Source organism: Rosa chinensis, chromosome 6 (genome assembly GCF_002994745.2).
Source record: "Rosa chinensis cultivar Old Blush chromosome 6, RchiOBHm-V2, whole genome shotgun sequence".
Taxonomy (NCBI): domain Eukaryota; kingdom Viridiplantae; phylum Streptophyta; class Magnoliopsida; order Rosales; family Rosaceae; genus Rosa; species Rosa chinensis.
The window spans coordinates 22,895,919-22,920,112 of NC_037093.1; the positions used below are offsets into that span (position 1 = coordinate 22,895,919).

General features: G+C 39.6%; 1 pseudogene; it reads right to left on the reverse strand.

Moving 5' to 3' along the window:
• LOC112171069 overlaps positions 1–23,884 on the reverse strand; it is a 42,119-nt pseudogene extending 18,235 nt beyond the window's left edge.
• Positions 23,885–24,194: the final 310 nt, after the last annotated feature.

Below are 24,194 nucleotides of genomic sequence, written 5' to 3' on the forward strand. Positions count from 1 at the left end.
GGAATGATTCACCCGCATTCTTCACTCCAGCACAAGTTCATCATCGTCACTACTGATTTCTTCACTAAGTGGGTGGAAGCTGAGCCTTTGAAGGAGGCCTCCGGTGCCACCATTCGCCAATTCATCTTTCACAATATTATCTGCAGGTTTGGCATCCCAGAGGTCTTGGTGTCCGACAGGGGGGGCAGCATTTATAGGGGGTGATGTAGAGAAGCTCGTCAATGACTTTGGCATCCAGTTTATCCATAGTATACCTAATTACGCTCAATCCAATGGTCAAGCAGAGGCCAGTAACAAGATCATCATTACTCTGTTGAAAAAGATGCTTGTTGAGAACCCTCGCCAGTGGCACGAAACATTGTATGAGACACCATGGGCTTATCGCACTTCCAAGCGGAACCCTACTGCCACCACCCCCTATGCGTTGATGTTTGGCCACGATGCGGTTCTCCCTTTGGAAGTGAATGTTCAATCCCTATGTGTCCAAGATTAGCATCACTTGATCAGTGAAAATTATGTCTAGGCTATGTGGCAGGAGCATGAAGACCTTATCAACAAGCGCTTAGAGGCTTTGGACAACTTAGTGATGGAAAAGCAACGCATCGCTCGTGCCTACGATAGGCGGACGCGCGACCACAGTTACAAAGAAGGTAAACTGGTTTGGAAGGCAATTTTGCCATTAGGCAAGAAGTTGACTGATCGCGATAAGTGGACTCCACGTTAGGAAGGACCCTTTGTCGTTCATAGAATTTTGGAGCACGGGGCATTCCACCTAAAAGATTTGGACGGCGACCTCCACCGCAACCCCATCAATGGTAAGTTCTTGAAGAAATATTACCCTAGCGTTTGGGAATTCGAAGATCCACCAGCTCCGCCTGTTTTTGGGACTGGGGGGCAACCATAGTCTTCCTTGGTTTGCGTCCTCCCTTCCATTTCGGCCTTTTCTGTGGCCTCATTCTCCTGTCTTCACTTCACCTACTAAAACTAGGGGGGCAACACTCTACGCATTAAGGCTTGTATTAGCGGCCTTATATATCCCTTTTGTTCGTTGTAATTTTTACAAGTATTTCTTTTGACAATAAGTGTTAGAAGCATGTAACAGGGCCTACACCAGAGGCCATATTATGTAGACAGATATTGAAAATGGAGGAAGAAATATGTTTATATTCATAAAGTGGCTCTGCGGCCAAAAGCAATACAAATACATTTGTAAATTACAAAGCCAACAGTGGCTGAAAATCATAAGGATTTCAGATCTTCTGAAAATTTTCTGGATTTCTGAGTTTTTGTCTCCAGAGGGGTCAGTGAAATGATCACTCTTACTCTTCCTCTCTTCACCCTCCTCTGATCTGAGTCGCCGCTGCTACCATTGGTATTGTAAGGGGAGGGAAGGAAATAATCCATCGCAACCCTTCTAGTGAGTTATCCTCCAGGATGGAGATGGTCATCAGAGTAGAGCGCAGCCCAGTTGCCTCAACTCCTTCAGAGGGAAAAACAGAAGTCTGTCCTTCAAACCCCTGAGGTAGGGAGCCGAAGAAGAGCATAGGGCCTCAAGTGGCCTTCCACCCTTCTTCTTTTTGCTCCACGCGAGGGAACCTAAGGAGAGAGACTTCCTAGAATGTGGTACCCCATGTTAGGAGCGCTGTGTGTTCTTCAGCCTAACTGGAACCGGTGAATCCCATCCAGACTTTCTGCGGCTAAACCTGAGATTAGGCCATAAGGCCTCCCCAGGAGGTGAGATTAAGCCATAAATCCTAAGTTATAGAGGCTAAAAGAGAGATAGTAAGAGGAGACGATTTCAGGAATAGGAGGAAGAGAAGTAGGGATTGCAAGACATTTTCTGGATAAATCATGATTGCGTGTATTTGCACTCTTACAAGTATAGGTATTTATAGGGGCCAACTTTAGTAGCCTCAGCCCTTTGGTCTAGGTAGTTGAAGTAGCTTCAACGTCATCAATGGGGTCATCAAGGGAATTCAATGCTATGATCTCGGAAATGAACGAAATTCAATTCCCCATTTCGAGGTTATCCCTTTCAAAACTGTTTTAATGAACAGTTAAGGCGAAATTGATATCGCTTTGTTACCAACTAAGATAAAACAGAAATTTGGGCTAGAAAAGTGGGCTAAATAGATAATTGGTAATAATATTAATATTGTTCATACAAAATAATGGGCCTAATACTAGAGGCCTAAAGTCTCCGGCCTGTATAAGTTAGGCGGAGAAAATGTTCGTCCAGGCGAAAGCTAGCATCAGCGGCAGCTTTGGCGGCTGTTGGGCTGCCACGCGGGCTTAGGCCAGATCCTGTGATAACGCCTCGAAACCGGCTAGGGTTGTTCCAATTGGGGTTCCTCATGGTCAAACCTGGCCATCATCACAATAATCAATTGGGCCTGAAGATCCTGAATCTGGGACCGGAGATGGTTTCTCTCTAACTTCATCTCCCTGATGAGATTGGCCCGATCATCCAAAGAGTTTCGTGAATTGTCTATTTGATGAGTAAGAGCCTGATAGAGTGCTTGGGTCTACCTAACTTGCGCGGTCGCGGTTGCTTTCTCATTGAGCCATTGGGGGAGATCCTGCAACAGCTGGTCAATATCAATAAACTGAGCTTCAGTGATGGCTCCTTTGCGGAGAAGTACCCTTAGGTACTTCAAAGCTCTCGTGGTCGCGCCGGGGGTCATAATGTCAGGGCCCAGGAGGCGACCTTCTCTAGAATCATCTACAACCCTAGGTGGGACCACTTCAAGGACGCGAGCCAACCTCTCTTGACAGGACCAGCCCCGGATTTCACCTCGAAATCCGAAGTGGCCCTGCAGGGCCCACCTTAGAAGAAATTCTTCCAAAAATTTGGCGGAACTTCCCCTAAAAGTAGGCTACCCAAAACCTGTAGGAAAACATTTACACTTCTAAATCATCCATCCTTATTCTCCTGGAGCCACCCTGCTCCCCAAATTACAACATCAACCAAAAATCACATAACACAAATCACAACTTAAATAACATTAATTTCCTCAGGTAATCAGAGCAATTCTAACAGCAAGGGTAATCAAGGAAAACCTAAATCAAATAAAAATGCGGAAGTCATCTTGTTGACTATGCCTCAACTCCAATGTACGCCCGAACTCAACTAATTTCGCCTGCAAACTGGGCATTTGAAACCGAAGGGCCCAGGGGAAAGTAATTGAAAAACATGTTAGAGTGAGTGGACAAAATAAATGACTAAATAAATAAATTAAAAGAAAAGGAATTGTATTACTTCCCCACGAATTTAAATTCATAAAACTTCGATGCATGCAACATTTATAAAACATATGTCTTTAAAACTCGGAGCCTTGTGAAAACATACCAGTCCCCGTTGGCTAAAAGAATCGGACTAGCCCCGCTAGTCAAGTAACAAATAAAAGGATATGGGGAAGGGATGTCAACGTACGGGTAAAGGAACCCCTAACCTCTACTGCCACCCACACATAGATTGTGTGAGGAGGAGACTAATAACCTCGACTATCACTCACGTGAGGAGGAGAAACCTCGACTGCCACTCACAAACACAAAGTAAGTGAGGAGGAGAATAAGCTACCTCAACTGCCACTCACAAACACAAGTAAGTGAGGAGGAGACCTAGTAATTGGACCCCGGTATGGTGAAGGAAAACATTCAAAATCCATAAAATCCGTAAGGCTTCCCCAATCTCTCACGAGAAAATATATATATTCCAATGACGTGACCCCGCACGCTAAAATATTCTCAAATCGGTAACCAAAACCAGAAATTAGTATAAGCAAATCCCAATTCCAAAAATCTCTCAAAAACTCCAAGAAACAAACCAATCCAAAAATCATTAATTAGGCATTCCCAATGCCAAAACCGAAAGTCAATAAATAAATGAGAAATCCAACTCCATCGAAAACTCATCTCGAAAATCTTCCAGAAATCCGAAGTCGGTGATTAAAAAAAATATATTTAATCCCGAAAATTCCTCGGAAAACGAATTGCTGGAAACCATATAATAATCATATTCTCCAAATCGAGCATAATAAACTTTGATTCAAAAATCCCATTGACATAGTAATAAAATATTTAAATCCGTTTAATATGCTCGATAAATTAAAACAATAATTTAAGTCACTACTTCAGTTCCCAAATCAAAACAAGACAAATTAATAATAATTTTCTGAAAACAAAATATAATCACATGGAATTAAATAACTAAATAATTAATACAAAAACAATTGCATGCATCCTTATTTAAAAGCAAAGGTCCACTAAAACTTTCATGAAGAAAATTTTCTCAAATTTTGACCCAAACAAAAATTCAACTTTTAGGGTCACTAAAAGTATCGAAACAAACTAATAAGTGAAAATAGTTGTCGTTTATCGTCCAAATGACTAGTGAACTGGTAAATTGAGGTACGGGACGTTACATCTCTAGTCTTGAAGGAGGCACAGGTGGTAGGTTGGGATCCACAGCGATAAGTGCCTCAAGAGGCTCCACGACAGGAACTGCCTCTGGTATTGGTTCATGAGGTACTTCTTCCTCTACTTCAAGCACTTGGGGGGCAGGTTCCTGGTCAGCCACGTTTCCACCATCCGGTTCAGCGGGGTTCTCGATAGCCATTTCCTCGGCAACGACAGCCACTTCCTCATTAGGAGCAACATTCTGATCCTAGAAAGAGGTCTTAGAATGTAAAAAAGAGTAAGGCGGGGGTCAGAGTGGAAATGTTTATAAGGAAACATACGTCTTCAACAGGTGACTCGCGGGGAGCATCGGTTGCCACTTGTTGTTGGGCAATCTCGAGAGGGTTGGCCGTTTCAGGCGATATCTGCTCCAAGATGAGGGTTGCAGGTGGCTGCTCGTGAGATGTATCTGTTGGTGGCGCTCTTTCTTTAGCTTCAAGCGAGCTGTCATCCAAAATCTGCACTGGCACCAGGGGTAACTTCGAATCACTCGCGGTATTGATTGGAGGTGGAGGATTAGTCTAATCAGGTCGTGCTTGGATTTAAGAAGAGGGTGCTCCGTCGCCAGCCGTAGATGATCCTTCACCAGTTGACCTTAAGGGCCTACCACGGGCCTGCAAGTGAGGAACGTTATAGGCTGAGACATAATGATGGAATGAAAATTTCAGTGCTCGCGTTATGAAGTACCAGTCGAGAAGCGAGTGGTTCATCTTCTGCCCACGAGTCAGTCCGGGGGTCAGCACGACTACGGCGGCAATCTGTCAGGATCGAAAGAGAATCAAGTTAGACTTTAAAAAAAAAAATGTCGAGATATTAGATTATAAGGGAGATTCCTTACAGTGTGTGGGTCATTGTCATCATCGTTGTCATCGGAAGAAGAGTCTTCAACTTAGGGCTCCGTTACTGCAACTTTTTGTTTAGCAGCCTGACCAGTGGCAGGATAAGCATCCACTACGTGACTGCCGGAAGGCGGAATACGTCCCTGTTGCATTAAAATTTGAGTTAGGGGAAAAGAGTGGAGGTAAAAGCGAAAGGAGAAAATGAAGACATTCTAGGGCAGTTACCTCTTGTGAGGGCTCGCGGATAACAATGCCGGCTTGAGCAGGACGCAGGGCTCGCGCGGGTCGCTTAGACGGCTAAGGTAGTGGAGATCGCACCTCATCTTCAGGGAAACGAGCAAGCAATTCAGTATCAGCATCATAGGGATACCTCAAAGCTTGGAAGATGGTCACGAAGAGTTCATCATCCCTTTGTCTCCAGCAGTTTACAGAGACTTCTTTCCACCATTGATCATAATCTTCAGCGGTCCCGTCGACGGGAGAGATTTCGTTGGCCCAGTGAGGGAGCTCGACCAATGCAAGCATGCTTTAGGCTGGCGGAGGTCTAGTTGGGGGACCAATTCTGCGCCAGGAGGTGTTGTAGTTCTAGGCATTAAAGAGGGGGAATGGCACTAACTGGATTAGCCCGAGTTGGCGAGCAAAGTGGTTGGGCGCGTAAAGCTCATAGCTGAGTTCTTCCACGGTGAGTCTGATGTCTGAGCAGGAGATCGCGCGGTAAAAATCCAAGCGCGCGCGATCACTATAGTTAGGATCCCCAGGAAGGAACCCATGTTCAAGTAGAGGCGGGAATCTCCTACTGATCACTAAGTCGAGGTAGGGCATTACATGCAGGAGGTACAAATATGAGAAACACTCAAAATAGGGTGGGGATGTGAACCTTGACTCGCGGCAGAGCCATTGACCAAGTAGGGTGTCAGCCGGTGGTAGCAGCGGAATGTCATCGTGGCGAAAAAATGGAAAGTAAATTTGAATCCAGAAATCAAGAATCCAAAAGGGGCCTGAGATGCTAGTTTCTAAAAGATGCATGGTGGCTTGGTATAGAGTACGTTAGAGAGCGCCCAGAATCAGTTGTCCGAGCCCTACGCGGTGGCCGTTGTAGAGGGCCGTGGGGAGAGAAGTCTAAGGACCAGTGGGCTTGTTGGTGGAGGTGCAGAAGATGAACTTGCAAAGCCAGTACTCCAGGAAAGGAATTCCTCAGGTTGCACTGTGTTCTTTGCGGTAATGGGTCAGCCACTGCTGGTAGGAACCACTATGGGAGCTGCGCCTAGTTGAGCCATTGTCAAAGTGAATGTGATAGAGTAAAATTGGCCATGTACATAGGGCTCGCCATTGATGGGTAACCCAGTAATAGTGAGGATGTCTAGCAAAGTGATGCTCATTTGGCCGAATCAAAAATCAAAAGTGTTGGTGGCGGTGTTCCAGAAACAAAGAAAGGCAGCCAGCAGTGAACGATTGCCACCGCGCGGAAGGCAAAAGCAAAGATCGATAGTCTGAGTAATACCTGTCGTGTTCCAATGAGCCAGATCTCGCGCTTGCGCTTCGCGATACCATGAGAGCTCAGCCGCATTGATGGTGGTGGGCCAATGCCCTATTTTGGCTCTATGCAGATGCGCACCCCAGCTAGTGAAATAAATCTCCAGGTGTTCTTCTGAGGACTGGAATGGGTCGTCAGATGGGCAGGCCGTAGAGGGCGAGATCGTCGTCCGGGATGGAATCTCGCAGAGAATGACCCAATCCGAGATGTTAGTTTGGGAGTCTGAGAAGCAGGGGTCTCTGGACATTGGTATGGATGAAACAGCGGGAACCTACGCCGGTTCCCCAAGTATGGGCGGCTTTCTCGTTAAGTTCCTCTTCCTGATCGATGATTATCTTTTTTGGGGCAGCCATTTCTGGGTTTCTGTAAAGATGTGTATAGAACAAGAAGTTTTCTGGGTTTTGAAGACTGGAAGGGTTTCTGATGTGACAGGTCTGAAGTGGCTGCAGGATTTAAATAAGAGATTTTTTTAGGGAAACGATACGACGAAAAGACGTTTTGCGAAGCGAATGGACGCGACCCTCATTAATGGCCTCGTTTTGGTCGTCATGCATGTCGTTTAAGTCCACTTCAATCAATTACATTTTCGCGGGCCTGGGGGGGGGGGGGGGGGGCAATGTTTGAAGCCAAAAGTATTTTTGGCAAGATCCCTTAGGGGATTTAGCACAGTAGGCCGATACCTGCAGCCCAAAAATAAGCTTACTTGGGTTTGGGTTACAGCTTCACCCATTCCGTGACCCATAAGGAAAGCGAGTCCTTATTGGAGTCAAGTAGCGGTGATCGAATAGGAAACTTCAATCAATAATCCTTCTATGGCAAGGAACAGTCGAAACCCTAGGTATAAATACCAGGTTTCAAGGACGAATACAAGACAACTCTTCAATCAACTAATTTCAACGATTATCAAAGTCTCTCCTGAGAAAACCTACCTGTAACCCAGTTGCAACCCAGCGAAGCAAGGGTAACGCCCTCACAACCCAGCGAAGCTAAAGATACGCTTTAGCAAACCCGTGCTTTCTCCAAACTTCCCAGTGATTGCTCTGCTCAACCTACAACATTGAGTGTCGATTCGGTGACATGAAGAGAACACAACCAAAGCCCTTACCCGTAAGGCAAGAAGTCCTTTTCAGTAAGGCAGAGAAAAGAACCTTGTGACGAGGTTGGTGTTCTCCTCGTCCACATCGTTTGATCAAGAAGTCAGGTCAAGGGATTCTCCGACGACTACACCCCACGGTGTTGGCACGCCTACGCACATGCTCAAAAGAGACAGTTTGCACCCATAAAGGTTTTGGAGCCAAACAATACCTAAAGTTCCTAATTAGAATAATCCGTATGGGTAAGAAGATCGACTGGGAAATCACAAACAGACCTAGGGAACTAGAAAGACCAACCAATATAGCTGAACTTTCTAATAATTATCTGTGGAAGCTGTTTGTGCGCTTATAACTACATGAATTGCCAGACCCAATTCCCTCTGCTTCAATTGTGGACTATGTGGAAAATACACGTCAAGCTCACTAACAACAAGCCAAGTTCATGGGAATCAATGTGTAAAACAATATAAGACGTTATTTTTGAATGAGTTACGATGTTACTATGCATTGTTATTCTGCAAGACCTGTACTTTGTTAACATTGAATGCCAAAATATGAAGTTAGGCATAAAAATTTCTGATCATTATAACATTTTTAATCAATTCATGATATTTCTTTGCACCCACAACGACATCGGTCTGTTTTATTGTTTCATATTGGCTAAAAATTAATGTCTAGTGATATTATCCTAGCAGTGGTTTGAGAGGAGATTAATTGAACAAATCTGAAGGTCCCAATAAAGAGGAAGCAGCTACTATGTGCAACATTGAAAATTACTTCTAGTGCTTCCAAAAATCACTGAAGCACTTTTTAAGTTTTGCCAAACTCAACGAAAACTATTTATAAGTGGTTTTACTAATTGGAAAATACTTCAGTACATTAATGTACCGATACATCAAGTAGACTAGGTTCAATACAGATGTAGACTAGCTCGGTACAAGGGTAGACTAACTCCATGCATGTTTACCCATGTACTGAGCTAGTCTACCTCTGTATTGAACGTAGTCTACTTGATGTATCCGTACATTAATGTACTATAGACAATCCCTAATTTTAAAGCACTCTTGGTCTTTCTAGAAAAAATTCCTAACGGAGCCATTGGTTGCACCATTTTAAAAATCAACTTGAAGTGCATTTGTAACTCCACATGGCATTTATGAGGAGTTATTTTGATTGGTGCACATCATTATTCATTGTTCTGTTTTTCGAAGAATCATAGCTGTCAAGGAAAAAAGTTGGCTCTTTCATTGCTTTGATTATAGAAAAAAAAAAGTAGTTTAAATATTCAAGAACATCTTAATCATAGAAGGTAAATTTATGACCGATCCACTGACCAAAATATATCAACACATGTTTGATTCTTCATGTAACCAAGGCTGAAGAAAACATTTTGACAATCGCGCGAATGACTATTTGCAGTTTACATCACAAGTTGCAAATATTTACCACACTTTAGTCTATCGTAAATTGCAAGATTTAGACTTTATATCACTCCATGCATGTATTCTACAGTTTGGGCATGAAACTATGGGAGGGACGGAGTGCACGTAATAGAACAAAACTAGAGGGGGGGGGGTAAAAGTGTTGAACCCGTCAAACTATAGCTTATAGGGACCAAAAAGAAAGCACAAGAACGGCAACTGCACCAGAAAGAACACCACGCAGAGACAAAACAATAGATCAAAAATGCAAACAGCGTCAGAAACTAGAATACAATAAGAAGAATCTGCGCAAGTGCTTAAAGGACCAATGAGGACGCTGTACTACTAGTAGTCGAAATCTTTCCATGAAACATTATCTCTCTTTCTTGTCTTGGCTGAATAAACAAAACTGCAAAAAACGGCATCAATAGCACTCCATTCAAAAGGTCATTATTGTTGTGTCCTACTGAAACGCAAGGTCCAGTTTGTTTGGGAAAGATTAAGGTGGTGTGACACCCTGGTCCAAAAAAACATCACTGAAATCAATCCACACATTAATTGAAACAAATATTCAGTGTAGCATCCAAAATAACTACATTTGCTCAACAGCAAGCAATGTTTATGTAGGTATAATGTTTGTATGTTGTGTTGGTATTTCCATACAAAGTACAGAAGAAGCCTACAAACTGGTCTCGGAGAAACCCTACAGGTTAATGCATCTTATGAGTCAGCATATGCATTGGGATTGCAACCTATGTTGCAATCCCCAAGTCAGTCCTAAGTTTTAGGAAGTTCTTTTCCGGAAAGTATCTTTCTGTTTTTCAAATATTATTTTGCAAAAATATTTTCCATCATTCGTACCATGGAAGTCCTAATTGATTTAGGATATGTTTATTTTAATCTATTAGGAGTCAATTAGGGTAAAGTCATTGATTGAATAAGATTTTTTTTTTCCTCCATATATTCAGAAGAGTGTGCGTTCATTTTTGTGTGACTTTTATGCAAGATTTGTGTGCATCTTGCTTGCTTAGAAAGAGTCTTATAGGCGTCCCTGAAACACTTGTTCTGTCTCAAAGTGTTTCATCATTCATTCATTCATTTGCATGGTTCTCTTGAGATCATTAGAGAAGTCATTTATGCAAGAAGAGTGATTGTTGGAGATTGTTCAAGTGAAGAATGTAGAGAAGATTAAAGACAAACACCTCAACTAGTTAGTTTAGAGATTGTAGCCAAGCGTAGCACTATTTGTGTTTGTAAAGAAACTTGTTCTTCACCACTAATGGATTGATTACATATTTTGGGTCCTCAAGAGTAAGAGCCCCGCAGTGTTTTTAACCTCAAATTGAGGTTTTCACTGGGTAAACAAATTTGTGTCGTTTGTGTGAATTTCGATTATCTGCCCAGTACGAATTGAAACATAGCTATCAATCCCTGATATCTAGAAAGATGTTCATCCTAGTATTTTCAATTGGCATCAGAGCGATTCCAAAACTTTTCAGTAGATCCGAGGACAAGATGGAACGTGAATGTGAAAGAGCCTCTAGTTCAATAAATTAGCCCCCTTTGTTTGAAGGTGAAGATTAATTTACAATGGAAGATTATGATGAGGGCATTTCTCTGCTCCCAGGATGAAAATATGTGGAATATCATTGAGACTGGATGGGAACATCCAACTAAGGCAGAAGACTCAAAGAAAGAAAAAGGGACATTTGCAAGAGTTCTTAAGCTTAGGCAAGAATGGACACAAGAGGGATTGTGATAGAAATTGTGATTTCAAGGAACGAAATTCACTATTCAAAGCTTTATCCAAGAAGGAGAGGATGAGAATTAGCCACTGTGACACAGCCAAACAAGCATGGGATCTTCTTCAAGTCACTTGAAAAGGCAATAAAAAGGTAGAGGCCAGAAACTTCAAACACTTGTCTTGGAGTTTGAGAACATGTCAATGGCCGGCGGAAGATGAATCAATTGATGACTTTCATGCTCGACTTCTCAATGTAACCAGTCAATGCCGCAGCTTGGATGATCCGTTTGAGGAGCACCGGATTGTCAAGAAATTTCTCAGGTCTCTTTCTCCAAAATTTCAAGGCAAGTAGATTGCCATTGAGGAGGCTCAGGACCTGGACACCTACTCTCTTGACGACCTGGTCATGGTAGGAAATCTCAAAACCTTTGAGATGAGACTCAAGCCTGAGAAAAAGATAAAAGGCGTTGTTTTTTCTTCCATTAAAAAGAAAGATGATATTGTTGGTGATTCTGTTGAATTAGCTTTGTTGACAAAAGAGTTCAAAAAGTTTCTGAAAAATAAAATCTCTTCTAGAAACACTTCAAAAAACTTTTCTGACTCAAAAAGACGATAAGATAATGAAGAGGTAAATCTTGCTCTTACTTCCTCTTTTAATATTGATTTATATGATGATTCTGACTTGGAAGATGAAGCTATTGATGAAGAGATGAATGAAAAATGTAAGCAATTGTATAATGCTTCAAAAATTGTTCTTTGAAAAAATTAAAAACTTGAGGAAGAAATTGAACCGTTAAGAGTTGAAAAAGAAAAAATTGGGCAAAAGTTTGAAACATGTTTAAAAAGTGGGAAGAAGAGCATACTAATTTTGTTGATAAGATTAAAGTCTTGCTGGATGAGGTCAAGTCTCAAGATTGGGACAAGAAGCATGATGATCTTATTAACAAAACCAAAATATTGCAGGTTGAAGTCAAGGCTCAGTCCACACTAAATGTTTCACTAACCTTTGAGAATGAAAAATTGCAGGATGAGCTAGCTAGAGTCAAGGAAAGCTTCAACAAGTTTTCTATTGGGTCTGAAAAGGTCTCTAAGATGATTGAATTTGGTAAAGCTCAAAGCAACAAAGAAGGATTAGTGTATGAAGGTGAAACTTTCAAGCCCTTGACCTTTGTAAAAAGTATGGAATGTGAAAATTCATTGGGGCCATCTCAAACTTCTAGTGACAATGATTCTGTTTCCAAGTTGCCCAAAAGATCATAACTGAATTTGGACCTTCGAACCTATCAGAAAGTTGCTCAGGTAAGTTCTGACAGTCACACCTCAGTCCAAGTATGTTCATGACCTTAAAATTTTCACTCCCACTTGTCATTATTGGACACATACATCCTAGGTGTAATATACTTCGCAGGGTCGCTCAAAATCAGACGAAAACATAAAAAACTAGCTCAACAAGCTGAGCTAGAATAAGGTTTGATTCTGATTAACATGATTGCAAAGCTGGCTACAATCCTTGTGGGTCTAGAAACAAAAACAAAACAGACTTGGGTTGAAAAGGATCTACATGTTTTTCAGCTAAGAATAGTGATTATGATATGCCTTCTGAATTTATTGATGCAACTTGTTTACTGACTACTTGCTACCATTAATGAGGTTGAAGATGTGAAAGCCACTTGTCTTGTGGATTTGACTGCACTCTCTGATAAAAGAGGTAATGTTTGGTATGTTGACAGTGGTTGTTCAAGATATATGACAGGGGACAAAAGCTGGTTTGTGTCTTTTTCAAATGAATTTACAAGTGGATCGGTTAATTTTGGAGATGGACAAAAAGCAAAGGTAATGGGTAAGAGTACGGTCAATGCTCCAGGTATTCCTAATCTCCAAAATATTTTATTTGTTGAAGGTCTTCAAGCAAATCTCATAAGTGTTAGTCAATTAACTGATGATTATGAGGATGTGAATTTCAACAAAAAGAGATGTGTAGTTCTTGATAACAATGGAAAAAATATCATGGGAGGATTTCGATTTAAAGACAATTGTTATCATGTACTTGCTAATGAATCTGTTGAAGTGCAGACATGTTTGAAAACCAAGACATCAGATGATGTTCTTGAACTTTGGCATGGACGTTTGGGGCATGTAAATTTTCAAGATTTACTGAAATTTTCGAACAAGGAAAGTGTAAGAGGTATGCCTACATTAAGTGGTAAACCAGACAAGATGTGTGAAGGTTGCAAAGCAGGCAAACAAACCTAAGCTTCACATAGAAGAATTAATTTGGCCCCTACCACTCATCCCTTGGAGCTTATGCATATGGATCTTGTTGGACCTTCACAAACTGAAAGTATGTGTGGAAAAAGGTACATTTCGGTTGTAGTTGATGATTTCTCTCATTTTACATGGGTAAATTTCCTTAGAGAAAAATGCGATACCTTTGAAATTTTTAAAGGACTGTGCAAAAGAATTTTAAATGAAAAACATTCTTCAAATTTATGCATTGTTAGAGTTAGGACCGATAATGGTACTAAATTTAAGAATGCATCGTTTGTTGAGTTCTTCCTTGAGCATGGTATTTCACATGAGTTTTCAACTCTAATTAGTCCACAACAGAATGATGTTTGTGATGCCCTAGAAATTCGTATTTATTTTCTGAGGATTTTTTTGGAATCTAATTTATGGTTATTGGACGATTTCGTGGCTCATAGATGGAGCGGAAGTGTTTCGGACGAATTTTCATTTGAAGAATATGGTTTTAGGGGCGTTGCAAAGGTTGACTTTTTATTCGTTGGGTTTCTCCAAAAACTTTCTTCACGAAAGTTGTAGAGCGCATCAATACGAGTTCGTGGATATGTGGAACGCGGAAATCAGAGTTCATAGGAGGAAGTTATGGTCATTGGAAAAAGTTTCCATTTTGGTATATATGGGAAATTTCAGGAAAAATATCAGAAAAATAAAAATTTTCCCTTTTTGGAAAATTTTTCTCTCTCCTCTCTCCCGAGTTTTCCCAAGTAGCCATTTTCACCGAACTCGTTCTCCCTCCTCCGGCTACCAATCTCGGAGATTTTAGTTCAAAACAGGGGTTTCGAACTTAAATCAAATGTGAATCTTTACTAAGTTGGAACTGTTTGTGTTAGGTACTTGACGAAGTACTTTGTACGGTTATTTTGTGGATTAGCTGCTTTGTGCTATATTGAAGACACAGCGGGAGTTTCGTGGTGAGTAATCTCACATGGTTAATTATGAACGGAATTACCATTATTGTTTTTGCGTTAATTATTTAACTGCAAACTATAGTTGGTATTAGTAGGCATTCCTGAGCGAATGACTACGTATATATTTACGTGAAATATATATATTCTTGTGAATGATGTGTGATGAATAATATGCATGATGGTGTTCATATTATTGTTGAAGGTGACTTTTAAGAAAACAATATTGTGGAAAAAGATGTTTTCTATTGTTTCAAAAGTATTGAGTTTGATATTACATTTTTGAGTCAAGCGTGACTCATTTTAATGTATTGGTCCTTGTACCAAGGGTCACAGATGGTGAGCAGGGATGGGGAAAGCCGAAACTAGTTGTTTGTAACGTTTTTAGGTCAGGTGTGACTTACTTAACGTTTGACTTTGAGACCAAACGGGGTCTGAAATCATATGTCATAGATGGTGACAAGTCGCAAATGGTAACCAAGGCAGGAAATAGGTAATCGCGTCCTTGGCCAGACGAGTGGTTACGTTTTTAGTTAGAGTTCTAGTCTGTCTGCCATGGTACCTCATGGATCTAAGTAGGTTATTTACGACTCCTAGGTACGTATTTTGTCCAGGTTAGACCAATGATTCATATTCGATTTGTTAGGTTAACAATTGATATGATTTGATGCGTGTGTGTGTTGGTATTTTGTCCAGGTTGGACCAATGAATCATATTCTATTTGTTAGGTTAACGATAGGTATGATTGATGTGTGTTAATGTTGTTTTGTCCAGGTTGGACCAATTTGTTGTTTTGTCCAGGTTGAACTGATTTGATGTTGTTTGTCCAGGTTGGACCGATTTGATATTGTTTGTCCAGGTTCGACTGATTTGATGTTGTTTGTCTAGGTTGGACTGATTTGTTGCTTTGTCCAGGTTGGACTGATTTGTTGCTTTGTCCAGGTTGGACTGATTTGTTGTTTTGTCTAGGTTGGACCGATTTGATGTTGTTTGTCTAGGTTGGATCGATTTGTTGTTTTGTCCAGGTTGGACCGATTTGTTGTTGATTGTCCAGGTTGGACCAATTTGATGTTGTTTGTCCAGGTTCGACTGATTTGATGTTTTGTCCAGGTTGGACCGATTTGATGTTGTGTCCAGGTTGGACCGATTACTTGTTTTGTCCAGGTTGGACTGATTTGATGTTTTGTCCAGGTTGGACCGATTTGTTGTTTTATCCAAGTTGGATTGATTTATCATATTTGAATTGTTAGGTTAACGATTTATATGATTTTGTCACGGTGTGACTTTCGTTGTTTTATTTTGGGAAAATAGTATTGTTTAGCGGAAGCATGGTATGTTTGCCTTATTCTCGAGTTGAAAGGTTTTCCTCGTTTTTGGCATGAGTTATGTGGTGTTTTGTTTTGAGTTACTCATACGGGGTTGCAAAAGCTTACCGGGTTTGTTGTGTGACAACCCGGTGCACCATTCAAACGGTGTAGGGGTTAATCCTGCAGGTTAGGGAAATCGTGGCTGAATCTGAGGTAGCGTGCTAGCAGCTTTACGGTGGGAAGTCAATTTTGTGAATTTACCGTTATTCAGACTTCCGCTATGTAGTAAGCTCTGAGGAGCATTTACGTTTTATTTTGTGATGACAATTTAATTCGTAAGTTCTGTAATATGTGACTCTGTGGAGTGGGTCAATATTTGAAATTGTGGGTTCAGGGCATCAATATGTACTTGCTATAAAGGGAAGATGTCTCCATGTATTTTGTATTGATGGCTGAACGATCGCGCATGTATAATTATGAGATTATATATATATTTTTATTTGTGTTAAAAATCAGGGGCGCGACAGGTGTCGTTGAGAGAAAGAACAAGGTTTTGTTGGATATGGGAAGAGTGATGCTACGCTCAGTTGGATTTACACCAAATTTCTGGGTTGAGGCTATTAGCACTGCATGCTATACCTCAAACAGTGCATTCCTAAGACCAATTAGTAGTAGCAAAACTCCATATGAGCTTTGGAAAGGTGAGAAACTCAACGTAAGTCATCTTTGTGTCCTTGGAAGTCCATGTTATATTTATAGAGATAGAGAGTATCTTGCTAAATTTGACGCTAGGAGTGATAAAGGCATTTTTCTTGGTTATTCCTTGGATAATAGAGCATATAAGGTGTACAACAAGCTAACTATGTCTGTTATGGAATCCTATAATGTATCTATTGATGATATTGTTGTGAGTATAGTTCATGTCAACATAGATGAAGATCAATCCTTAGGAAGCAGAGTAAGTATGGAAATAAAGGAGGAAATGGATGATTTACCTGATGATCCTATCTTTGATCCTCCACCAGTTTTGAGAACAGGCTTCAAGCAAGTCCAGAAAGATCATTCTGCTCAGGATGTCATTGGCGACATACATGATGGAATTCAGACTTGTAGACAAGCTACAACTAAGGTAAGTACAAATTCTGCACTTGTATGCTTCTTGACTGAAAATGAAGTGAACATTAACATAATTTCTCATTGTGGTTTTGTGTCACTCATTGAGCCAAAAAATGTTAAAGATGCTTTGAATGATGATGATTGGATAAATGCCATGCAAGATGAATTAAATCAGTTTGCTAGGAATGATGTTTGGTATCTTGTGCCTAGGCCAAGTGAGCGCAATGTAACAGATACTAAGTGGATTTTTCAAAATAAGAGTGATGAGTATGGTAATATTACTAGGAACAAAGCTAGACTTGTTGCCCAAGGATACACACAAGTTGAAGGACTTGACTTTGATGAAACCTTTGCCCCTGTTGCAAGGGTTGAATCCGTTAGACTTCTTCTTGCACTTGCTTGTCATCTTCACTTTAAACTGTATCAAATGGATGTAAAAAGTGCTTTCTTGAATGGTGTGTTACAAGAGGAAGTTTATGTTGAACAGCCTCAGGGATTCAAACCTGATCATGTGGACAGACTTAAAAAGGCTTTGTACGATCTAAAACAGGCTCCAAGTGCCTGGTATGAGCGTTTGTCTACTCATTAGTGAGTAAAGGCTACATTAGAGGTTCAGTAGATTATACTTTGTTTGTTAAAAGGGACAAGAAACATGTCATGATTGCACAGGTTTATGTTGATGATATCATATTTGTCTCCAGCTATGATATGTATGTTAAAGAATTCACTAATGTCATGGAAAGTGAATTTGAGATAAGCATGTGGGGGGAGTTAAATTACTTTCTTAGCCTTCAAGTTTGTCAACTGAAGGAAGGTATGTTTCTATCTCAAACTAAGTATGCTGAGAACCTTGTTAAAAAGTTTGGGCTCAAATCTGCTAGAATTGTGACTAATCCCATGAGTACAAGTGCCAAACTTAGTGAGGACCTCACTAAGTAAGTCTGTTGATCAAACTCTACAGGAGCATGATTGGTAGTCTTCTTTATCTCACTGCTAGTAGACCTGACATATCATACAGTGTTGGAATTTGTGCATGTTTCCAAGCAAATCCCAAGGAATCTCACTTGGAAGCTGTAAAGCGTATTATACGATATGTATCAGGTACAACAACTTGTGGTGTCTACTTTACCTTTGATACTAATGCTGAAATTGCAGGATATTCAGAGGCAGATTGGGGAGGGAATTTGAAGGATCGAAGAAGCACCTCTAGAGGCTATTTTTTCATTGGGAACAACATGGTGGCCTGGCATAGTAAAAAGCAAAATTACATATCTCTCTCCATAGCTAAAGCTGAGTAGGTAGCTGTAGGCAGCTGATGTACTCAAATGCTCTGGATAAAGCAAATGCTCCGAGATTACGGGCTTTCACAAGGTAAGTTGACTATCTTTTGTGATAACTCAAGTGCCATAAGTATTTCCAAGAATCCAGTGCAACATTCACACACTAAACATATTGACTTGAGATATAAGTTTATCGGAGATTTGGTTGAAAAAGATTTAATTGAACTTGCTTTTGTCCCAACTGAGCATTGGTAGACTTGTTTACAAAACCCTGGGATATTGCTCGCTTTGAATCACTTAGAAGTGTCATTGGTGTTCTAAGTTCTAGAACTCTCCCTTGATTCACTACATCCTTGTATTCATTTACATTGTATGTCATTATATTAGTACAGGTGAATTAATTGTTCTTTTTGTTTCTGAATTTTTGTTTTCAGTTTCTGGCGATTCAGGATTGCAAGTGAGGTTTGTATCCCCAAGTGTCTGACAGATCAATTTGAACTTAGATTGCCAAGTATTATGGTATTTCCTTAGATCTGATTGTGATGAGTTAAATAGCATGTTTTGAATTAGTTCTTGCATCGCTCTGTAATCTTGAGCATGAACAATATATGCTTCATCGCTTTGTATTCTCACAAGCACACATATACTCTTGTGTGGTGGTAAGTATCTTCTTAGTTGATTTGATCCTCGTTCACACATACGGAGTTGGTAAATATTGTTGTTGCTCCTTATTAAAAAGGTACAAATTTATTGGAGCAGGCTAGGCTATTCCCAAAGTAAACAAGCCTTGCTCATGGTGAATGATATGAGGTTTGGGAAAAAAAAGGAATGGTTTGGTTACCCCGGTGGATTGTGAAACTATTAACTCAAGTTGATGTGTCATTTGGGATGTCTTTGTTACATCTAGTTCCCTAAAGTCAACCGACTTGTGAGTTGCTGGCATAAAACTCGTTACATGGATCCTTGTTTTCTTAACAGTTGCTGGCACGAAACAAACAATTTTGTATTAACATGGATTTCTTGTTCCCAGGGTACCAATTTTGAGTAAGATTCTCAGTGCTAACAACAACAATCATAGCAGATAATGAAGGATTTGGATTAAACATACTAGAATTCACAAAAAGAATCCCAATTTTATTTGGCAATTTAATTGTGTTATTTATATAAGTTTTTTAGAGAGGGTTGGTCCTACTGAGTGAAAGTTCACCCCTATAGATTCTTGTTCAGGTACGTTATGATATACAACACATTTATCGAGAGGACTAAAAGAGACATTAGTACTATTTACAAGACTTGGAAAGGATTACAGAAGACGAGAGTGAGTTAGATTTGAGAGCAAGATGTAATTTTTCTTTATTTGAGTTTTGTTATTTCAAATGTTACATTTCGACAATTTATGAAAATCTATCTAGTATTGTTTTTAATTTCATTTTACTTTTCTATCGTTGACGCCTTGGATTGGGCGTTAGGTATCAAATCTCAACTCCACCTGGTTCAAGACGTCACACGAATGGAATGCAGTGAGATCATGCAAAGAAGGCCATGAATCGCACTGGAAGGCAATAGATTTCACTGGGAAGGTCATGGAATCATGCAAATGTAGCCTGGGAAGCCATGAATCTCATCAGGAGCCAATAAATCTCGCCTGGAAGGCAATGAAATCATGCAAATTAGGTGGCCATGGGACCATGAATCTCGATCGGGAGGCCCTGAGATCATGCAAATGTAACCATGAGGCCATGAATCTCGACTGAGAGGTGATGAATCTCACTAGGAAGGCAATGAGCTAATGCAAAGGTGGCCATGAGGGCATGAATCTTAACCGAGAGACCTTGAATCTCGACTGGGAGGCAATCAATCTCACTGGAAGGCAATGAGATCATGCAATGGTAACCACTAGGCCATGAATGTCACCTGGAAGTGCAATGAATCTCATCAGGAAGACAATGAATCTCACTGGGAATGCAATGAATCTCGTTGGGAAGACAATGAGATCTCGCATTTGGGTGTTGTAAGTCATTGGCACCAAAGTTCTTCGTTTAGAAGGGTCAAATGAATCAAAGTATTCGCATATATAGCCTATAGTATGAGATAGAGACAAAGTTTTCAACCCTATTGAAGTGACCCTTCTCGACCATACATCCCTACGCCTTTAACTAAAACTGACCATTATTATAAAAATTGAGAATACCCATTTGCTAATTCTTGACTACATCGTGTAACTTATATCTTAAGAAAAATCATGATCATTAAGAACACTAATACAATAGACATGCTTGAATACAAATTATTACAAAAGGAACCAAGATACATACCTGAAGCAATAAAAGCATCAAATGCCATTGTGCAAGTCCGGTCTTCTGCAAAGCTCTATGTCCGAGAATACTCACAATGGAGCTGAGATTCCTTAGTACTCGTGTTTAGAGGATGCAAGCACATTAGACTTATATAGAGGTTGATTATTAGGATTAATCCCATAATAGCAATCCTAATACTAAAGCAATTAGGTCCTCTATACTTTGTATCAATGTAATCATTTCTCATAGAAGTAAACTAAGTTTCCCAATATGATAAGGATCACAGATATAAAATCCTTATAGTTTCAGGGATAGAATCTTTAATGCAATCTCGATCACTTCATCCATAAGTAACCGTATGTAATTGTTGAAATCATAACGTGAATAATGTAAGTGACTTGATACACATTTATGCAAACGTACGTATCATTGTCAAGATAGGGAAGTATTAAGCCCAAAATTATCATACCACGGAGATTATTGGCTAACCCACAATCCTTGGGTAGTCGGAATTAGAGTCACTAAGCAAATAAAAGAAAAAGAAAAAGAAAATAAAGAAAAACGCTATTCTAAGGCACCAAGCCTTAGTAATGTTCGGCTTTGGTTTTTGCCAAGGCCTAATCAAAACTAAGAGCCTAGTGATGATTATTTACAATGAGGTAACAAAAATTGTCTTTTAAAAGTGTCATTGTAATTTTCTAAAAAGACTAGGTCAAAAACTACATGAACAACAATAATTAAAAAAAAAAAAAAAAAAAAGAGAGAGATAGATTTGGGTACTAGGGATCACTCTCTAGCAATTTCATTGTAACGAACACATTTCAAGCAAATAAACATATCTTCATGAGAGCCAATTCCCGTACTGAATGTCGGTCAAGGCCACTAAGCCGAATTTCCTTAAGTGTATTCACATTTTTGGTTAGGACAAATATGAACTCTCTAACTCATGAATTAGTACCTTACTAGGGCTACCAAAACATGAACTAAAGGTGTAGAGCTCTAGAAATTAGGGATTTAAGCATGCAATAGTTACAGCCGAGAATGTAATGATTACTTAGTTCTCTACCTAATGCCGATTAAGGCCACTATGTCAATTTCTCTTATTTGGTATTCATTCTTCCGACGAAGGCAATAATGAACTCTCTAACCCTAATCATTATGTCTTGCTAGGGCCACAACATCTAGGATTAAAGGCGAAGGGCACAAGAAAATAGGAATCTAGGCAATCATTAATTCTCGATTAAGCAACTACTTGACACACCACACTTATTACATGAAGCTAGTGAACAAATGAACCACCAGTTGTATCACACAACACAAATCTTAACACATAGGCTATGTGACATAGCAAAGAGAGTGGTTAATTTCCTAAAATTCATGCATCAAGAATCAATTGACATAGTAATTGGAGTGCACCTATATGAAAATACATTATTTATCACTTGAAAAATATGTCCATTACATCAAAATTGAGCTAGAGTTAGAAACCCTAGCCCCTAAAAGTAACTACTCACAACCCATATTCATGAACTTCAAAATTACAAAATTCAAATGGCAAAGAGTAGAGAAGTGTAGGAGAAAACAATGATAGTCACAAATAGCTATGAAGCTAGCATGACTAGCCTTGAATTACAACCCCACAAAATACCCAAATCTTGAATCTTGTAGAGATTGAGCCCCTTGATGGATCCTTGAAGATTTGTGTGAGTAGTCCTTGAAATCTCAAAAAAAAATTTCTAGAAAAGAGGAAAATGAATGGGAAGGAGAATGGGGAAGCCTTTGTGTGCGGCGCTGTGTTTATGTCCCCAGTAGAGAATGAGGATTCCAATATATATAGCTGGTATGTGACTCATTAATTGGAAACGTGGTCATTTTGAAGGGATATGAGATGCGTAGATGGTTGTTGACGCGCGAGAGAACGATAGGATTTTGTCTTTGGCGTGTAGTGAAGCAAAAACACGCTGCAATGCTTCCCAACTTAATTAAGCCACCATGCTTAATTGTACTGCTGCCATGTGTCAACAATGGTTTTAGACCCCTCTAATTAAGCTAACGTGTAGCACTTGATTGGCCTTAATGGTTAATTAAAACTAATGGTTAATCAAGGTTGTAATTTTCCTTTTCTTCAATTTATTTCTTTTCCCCAATTTACTTATGCATTTCTTGACTGTGCCGACTAGTGGTTGACCAATGTTATACTATTTTGTCATTTTGCCCAAATTACCAATTTACTCTAATTTTGCGTCATTTTGTCTCGTTTCCGCGAGTCCGCTTATTTCCTACACAATAAATAAAAAAAGATTAATTACATAATAATTGACTTAAAGATTAGCTTAATTCTAGTATTTAGATACAATTACATGCATAAAAATGCGTGCAATTAGTAAGTCCAATCTTACATTCTCCCACTTGGACTACATTAATCACTCAACTGCATACAATTAGAACAATGAAGTAATCACTGAAGTGTGCACATGAAATTGCATAGAATCCAAAAACTTAGTTCAAGCTCTGTCAAGTTGCGGCTACCAGAATAAAGCTAAAGAAAAGAGTATGCTTACAAAAACATATCACTCCAAAACTACCAAACCAAAACTGCAGCTTACAAGAGCTCGATTGATACAATGAAAGTAGAATAAAACTGATACATATACTGTGTATATCTGTCCCTACTTAATGCATATGTATATGGTCCAAACTGAAGGATTTCGACTATCAAAATCATAAGCACAGCTTTATAATGGTATAGATCATAACCTGATGTTCTTACATCTAAAGACCAAATTGAAATGTTGATATAATCAATTAGATCCATCCATCACAAAAATCAAATAGCTATTTGCAGAATCCAATCAACACAGAAATAACACAATGAATAAAATAACATAGCTGTAGCAAATTATTTTTGTAATGAATACCATGGAATGACTTGAACTGAAACAACAACGATTCATAAATCTCAAGTTTCAGAAAAGACAATACTAAAAGAAAATAAGCTGGAACCACTACATGAAAATCTGAAATTTTTTTTCTTCAGAAAATAAAATATAAAACAAAAATTGAAAACTGAAGATAAAACTCATACAAGAAAACTTCATGCTCCCACTGATCCTAGGCGTCTAAAGTTGGAAAAATTCCCATATCAGCTACATGTTTCTGAAAAGCTGGTATTGTTAATGCGTTGGTGAATGGATCAGCTAACTGTGAAAGTGTATCCACTTGAACTACTTCAATTTCCCTTTGCTTCAGGCTCTGTCTAACACTATAGGACTTCAAATCTATGTGTTTAGAATTATTGGATCTTTTGTTATTCTTTGTGAAACACACAGCTGCAGAATTATCACAATACACTCTCATAGGTCTGGTATTAACATAATGCACTAGCTTAGTTTGCATTAGAAAGTTCCTAAGCCACAGTCCTTGACACACACCATCATAAACAACTATAAATTCTGCTTGCATAGTAGAAGTAGCTATCAAACTATTGCACCCAGAAGTATACTTCAAGGAATCTGGATATTTTCTAGCAAAGTTTGCATCAGTATAACCTACTACTTCCAAGTTCTTCACTTTCTTGTAGACCAACATGTGACTTTTGGTCCTCTGTAGATACCTCAATACTTTTTCCCCGCAACCCAATGCTCATAACCAGGGTTTGATTGAAATCTAGATAACAGTCCTACTACATATGCTAAATCCGGTCTAGTAGAAACTTGACATACATCAAACTCCAACAAGCTTAGCATAGGGTCTGTTTTGCATATCTTCCTTCTCAAGTTCATTCCTAGGAGAATGCTTCTTGCTTAATCTATCTCCTTTAGAAATAGATACCTCTCCAGGTGCACACTTTTGCATATCAAACCTAGCGAACACTCTGTTTATATAATTCTGCTAAGAT